The following is a 5,984-nucleotide window of genomic DNA, read 5'->3' on the forward strand; positions in this document are numbered from 1 at the left end:
TCTGTCATCATGTGTTTATTTTTGTGCACTTGACTATTTCAGGTTGCTTCAAGACTGCACATTGAAGCTCTACAGCTGCATTTGACCAGGAAGCCTCCTTGGAAACTTCGTGTCTCGAGGTAGTCAAGACGTGTCCAAGAATTCGGAATAGCTACGCTTAAGGTCTGGCCGTGAGTGGTCTCGAATCAGTGCAACCTGCTGTCCTTTTCGCCAGAATGCCACCTGACCCTGACATGGTCTGGGAACACGACACTGCCAAGCTCATGCACGCAAGCTGTGTCACCTATTGGGGTCCTGTATCTCAGATGACTACATGAGAATCCTGTACTACATGAGAACTACACATGTTGCATGTTTTGCGCTGTATGCCACATAAAATATGTAATGGATGTCGCAAAGAAGTGCTTGATGGCTGGCCATTGATTCCTATTCATAAAAACTGACTGCTGGCTATGCTAATGTTTATGCCAGGTCTAGTATATTGCCGCATTTGACAGTAATGAACGATGTTAGCGAAACTATTGCTTTTCATATCTCACTCATTCTGACAGTAATGTGTCTCGCTGTATTTCTGGACGGTGTTTCTGTATTTCAGTTCTGTACAGAACTCTCCATACCACCGCTAAATATATATATTTATATATATCATACCTTATATATATAAGGTACTTGACACACGACGTACGTTTTAGCATTAGCATAGTGCTAAAACGTACGTCGTGTGTCAAATGCCTTCCTACAGTATCAGGACCTTCGTGATCTTTCTGTAGCTCTTATATTTAAGGGTCATTCCATGCCAAGTGTCTCAGACGTGGCGCTCGCACATCGCAGCTTTTGCTGATAAAATTTATGCCTTTTTCCTGTGCCACATGGAGTATTGTGGCAAAACATTCTTGCTCGAAAAAATTTTTGACTGTCCTGGCACCCCCTCGAATTTCGCTTCTATTTATTAAACTGTACCTAATAGAAAAATGTGTATAAAATCTACTTTTGTGTGTTGAGCTTCTAAACTGCGCTTGCGCTATCGCAGAGGTTCTGTTTAGTTGTCCCATTCATTATTTCCGAATTTTTGTGTTTCACTACCAGCTACGTAGCTTCAAAAACTACAAAAATCTTCAAAGTTCGTGAATTTTTCTTGAGCTATCTGGAACTCACCCTAACCAATACTAATAATAGCCTGATTTCCGGGAAAGTGTATTTTAGTACAGAAATGTTTAGGGGTAAAATAGACTTCAGATCTTTCCGAAAAAAAATTGTGAAATTAGAGAAAATGTACGATTTGTTGCATGTTTGACCATATTTTTCATACTGATGCGGTCAAAGTAAAAATCCTCGTCATGCGGCGTTTGATAAAAGACTTCATCGTTAAGTAATGAAAAAAGTCTTATCAAATCAATTTTTTCTTTTAAGGAAGAAAATAAATTTTGAATTTGGCCCTCCGAACGCGCAGTGCATTTCATTTTGTTGCCACTTCGCCGCAAAGCACGTGGTAGCCCTTGCAGCTGACACTCGTCACAGGCAACGGCCAGATGCGAGATGTATGTCAGTGGCTCGTGAGTGGTCGAAAGTCTTGTCACGTTGATGTCAGGGCGACGAGTAATGAATTCGCGTTACAATGTGAGCTTGCTTGGCGGGCCCAATGGGAAGTATGGACGCCCGAGAGCAGCCTATGGCGTCGTTGGCACATTGTGCTAGAGGCCGTCTGTACAACATGTATACCCTGAGAAAGTAAGTGTGTACAGTGTGCATTATTTCTTTCAGTATGTGTATGCTAGTTGTGCAGACGTCCCTCTAGGACATTGTGCCAACGACTCCACATGCTGCTCTCGGGCGTCCATACTTCCCATTGGGCCCGCCTAGCAAATGCTCATTGTAACGCAAATTCATTACTCGTCGCCGTGACACCGCGACAAGACTTTCGACCACTCACGAGCCGCTGATATACATCTCGCATCTGGCCGCTGCCTGTGACGAATGTCAGCTGTAAGGGCGACCACGTGCTTTGCGGCGAAGTGGCAGCAAAATGAAATGCACTGCGCGATCGGAGGGCCAAATTCAAAAATTATTTTCTTCCTTAAAACAAAAAAAATGATTTGATTAGACTTTCTTCGTTACTTAACGATGAAGTCTTCTATCAAACGCCACATGACGAGGATTTTTACTTTGACCGCATCAGTATGAAAAATACGGTCAAACATGTGACAAATCGTACATTTTCTCAAATATCACAATTTTTTCGAAAAGATTTGAAGTCTATTTTACCCCTAAACATTTCTGTACTAAAATACACTTTCCTGGAAATCAGGCTATGATTAATATTGGTTAGGGTGAGTTGCAAATAGCTCAAGAAAAATTCACGAACATTGAAGATTTTGTAGTTTTTGAAGCTACGTAGCTGGTAGTGAAACACAAAAAAAATCGGAAATAATGAATGGGACAACTAAACAGAACCTCTGTGATAGCGCAAGCGCGGTTTCGTAGCTCAACACACAAAAATAGATTTTATACACATTTTTCTATTAGGTACAGTTTAATAAGTAGAAGCGAATTTCGAGGGGGTGCCATGATTGTCCAAATTTTTTTCGACCAAAAGTGTTTTGCCACAATACTCCATGTGGCACAGGAAAAAGGCACAAATTTTATCAGCAAAATCTGTGATGTGCGAGTGCCACGTCTGGGACACTTGGCATGGAATGACACACACACACACACACACACACACACACGCACATATATATATATATATATATATATATATATATATTGAGAGAGCGTAGGCATCGGCAAGTTGGTAATTCATGTTTGACTTTTTGAGCGCGCAAAAGAACAGGGACGAAAAACGACGCAGACACAGCGCTGACTTCCAACATATGCTTTATTTTCTACAGTGGTACATATATATATAGACAACAAAAAGCAACGCACGCAGGCGCATTGTACAGGAAGGCTTCATGTAAAACCACAAATAAGTATGCATGATAAGCAATCAAACAACCTGATACCGGATTTTTTTCTTCTTTAAGAGATCAAGCGGTCATTCCTGACTACCACTATCGTCTAGTCACCCTGTGGGCCTTGCTTAGAAAGTCTAGTTCTTTTTGGATAGGTCAATTGAAGGTGCACTAATGCACATGTCTCCCAAACTGGCAATCTTCGCCGCTTCAATTATCTCACATGTTGTTTGTGCCTGGCTCCTTCCTGTCGCAGTGCACTGCGAATACATGGGATCGCACCCACACTTCCTGCAGTGGAAAGCCAAATGTCCCCCACCTCCAGTTCGCACGTTATTTGCGTGCTCACGCAGCCTTTCATTGGCACACCGTCCCGTCTGCCCTATGTATTTCTTGCCACAGGACAGCAGTAGCTCATAAACGATGTTGTTCTCACATTTAACAAAGCTTTCTTTGTGCTTTTTTTGGCACCTGGGTTTTTCAGAACCACTGTAGGAGGCCTTGCACAGATTATAAAGCTTGTTTGGTGCTGAAAGGACGACTCTTACGTTGGCGTTGTTTCCTATCTTTTTCAGCCTATGTGAGACATCGTGAAGGTACGGTATGACGGCGCATTTCTGCTTGACAGGCTCCGTTTCTGGTGAAGCCTGCTCCTCACCCTCGCGAGCATGTTTGACAGTCTTGAGGAGACCCTCCGCCACAGATGTGACGACATACTGAGGAAACCCCGCCTTTTTCAGGCAGTCAGCTTGCGCCTGGAAACTACACGAACACTTGTGAGGACATGAGCGGCGAAGCGCATTCATTAGGGTTAATTTTGCAATACCCCTTTTAACCAGCTTGGAGTGGCCCGAAGAAAACGGCAGAAGCGGCTTATTAGCCCTAGGCTCGTACGACCAGCAGACCTGGTCTCGCTCGAAGAACATTCGTAAGTCAAGAAAACGCAAGGCGTTGTTTTGCGGTATTTCATGCGTGACTGCGAGCGGTTGCAGGAAACGCGTGAATTGATCAAGTACGTTTGAAGAATCATTGCCAAATTCGCCTGGACTTGATTCTAGAAAGACAACGTAGTCGTCTACATATCTAAACACCTTCTTTACATTTGTGCCTGTTACTAGAAACTAGAAACAGAGCTACACATTCGTCGATGTAGGCAACCGTCGTACCCATGTTTAGGTGCCTATATTCGTGGCTGAAGTTTGTCAGCAGTACCTTTGCTTTACCGTCATGCAGCTCGGCGATACCTCTTGCGACGCAAATTTGACGATTCAGGAGTAGTTTCTGATCGCCGTCGATAATGATGCTGGAGCGTGGCGAAACGGTCCCCTGCTCTTCTATCACATTCAGTGCATGGTTCCCTGGCGTCGCGTGGGGCGGGAGCGCTTTGTCTGAGGTTAGTGTTATCGACTCAGACCTCAGGTCGATAACGGCGCCGTGGTCACTTAGGAAGACCATTCCGAGTATCACATCCCTGGAGCAGTTTTGTAGGATTACAAAGCTCGCAGGATAAGTGCGGTTATTGATGGTGACTCTCGCCGTGCAGACACCAATCGGCGTTATCAGGTGGCCTCCAGCTGTCCGGATTTCTGGTCCACTCCAAGCGGTCTCTACTTTCTTCAGCTTGGTGGCGAATGGCCCACTGACGACGGAATAGTCGGCTCCGGTGTCGACGAGAGCTGTGACGCTGTGGCCGTCGATAAGAACATCGAGGTCGCTTGTTCGTCGTCTTGAGTTGCGGTTAGGTCGTGGCGTCGGATCACGGCTTCGTCGATTTGTCCCGCTGTTTCGACGTTGCGTCGTCAGGTTTTCTTCGGGCCGCGAAGTTTCGTCGTGAGGGCTCCGTCCGGTTTGCGTCGTGTTCTGAAGGTCTCGTCGTGTTGTCGTCGTCGGCGGCCGCGGAGGATCTTCGGCAGTTCGTCGTACAGCAACCGCACCTCCATCGGTTGCTGCCCTTAGTTTCCCGGATACGGGCAAGGCGACCGGCCCCGGTTTGGGCCAGTGTACTGCCGGCGGTGCGGTGACATGTAGCGGCCGGGCGACGGCGAGCGGGAAGGTCGTCGTTCTTCCCACTGTGTTCCGATGAGGTAGTCGTCGATGTCGCGAGGCCGTTCGCCTGGCTGCGGGCGCGGCGCGTTGACGGCGAATCCGCGTAGCCCCATCTGTCGATACTGGCATCGGCGGTATGTGTGGCCGGCTTCCCCGCAGTGATAGCAGAGCGGTCGGTTGTCAGGGGCACGCCAAACGTCGGTCTTTCGGGGGGCGCAGCGTTGTCCTGTCGGCGGGCGGTATGGCGTCGGTGGTGGTGGCGGCGGTGCCTGGCGGCGGAACTGCTGCGGCGGCGCGGCGTCTTGACGTGGGCGAGGAGGGGGGGTGTTGCGTCGGGCTGCAGCAGCATAGCTCATGGCTTCCGGCTGAGCCTGCGGTGCTTCGGGAATTCCAAGCGATTGCCGGACTTCCTCGCGGACAACGTCGGCGATCGAATGCACTTGATGCTGCGGCGAAGGTAACAGTTTGCGCAGCTCCTCCCGCACAATCGCTCTGATGGTGTGACGCAGGTCATCAGACTGCAGCGCCTGAACCTCCCCGTAGGTCGTCGTAGGAATGCGGCGGTTGTACTGCCTAGTGCGGATTTCTAGTGCCTTTTCGATTGTGGTGGCCTCCGAAAGGAATTCCGAGACCGTCTTCGGCGGGTTGCGCACAAGTCCGGCGAAGAGTTCTTCCTTCACTCCCCGCATCAGGAAGCGAACTTTCTTTTCTTCGGACATGGCTGAATCGGCATGGCGGAATAGGCGAGTCATTTCTTCGGTGTACAGTCCGACGTTCTCATTGGGGAGCTGTACACGGGTCTCGGGAAAGGTTTCAGCCCTTTCTTTCCGGATGACGCTCGTGAAGGTGTTGAGAAATCCGGTGCGGAAGAGGTCCCATGATGTTAGCGTGGACTCTCGATTCTCGAACCAGGTCCTTGCGCCATCTTCAAGGGCGAAGTAGACATGGCGTAGCTTCTCGTCGCAGTCCCAGTTGTTGAACGTGGAG

The sequence above is a fragment of the Rhipicephalus sanguineus genome, chromosome 3 (assembly GCF_013339695.2).
Source record: "Rhipicephalus sanguineus isolate Rsan-2018 chromosome 3, BIME_Rsan_1.4, whole genome shotgun sequence".
Taxonomy (NCBI): Eukaryota; Metazoa; Arthropoda; class Arachnida; order Ixodida; family Ixodidae; genus Rhipicephalus; species Rhipicephalus sanguineus.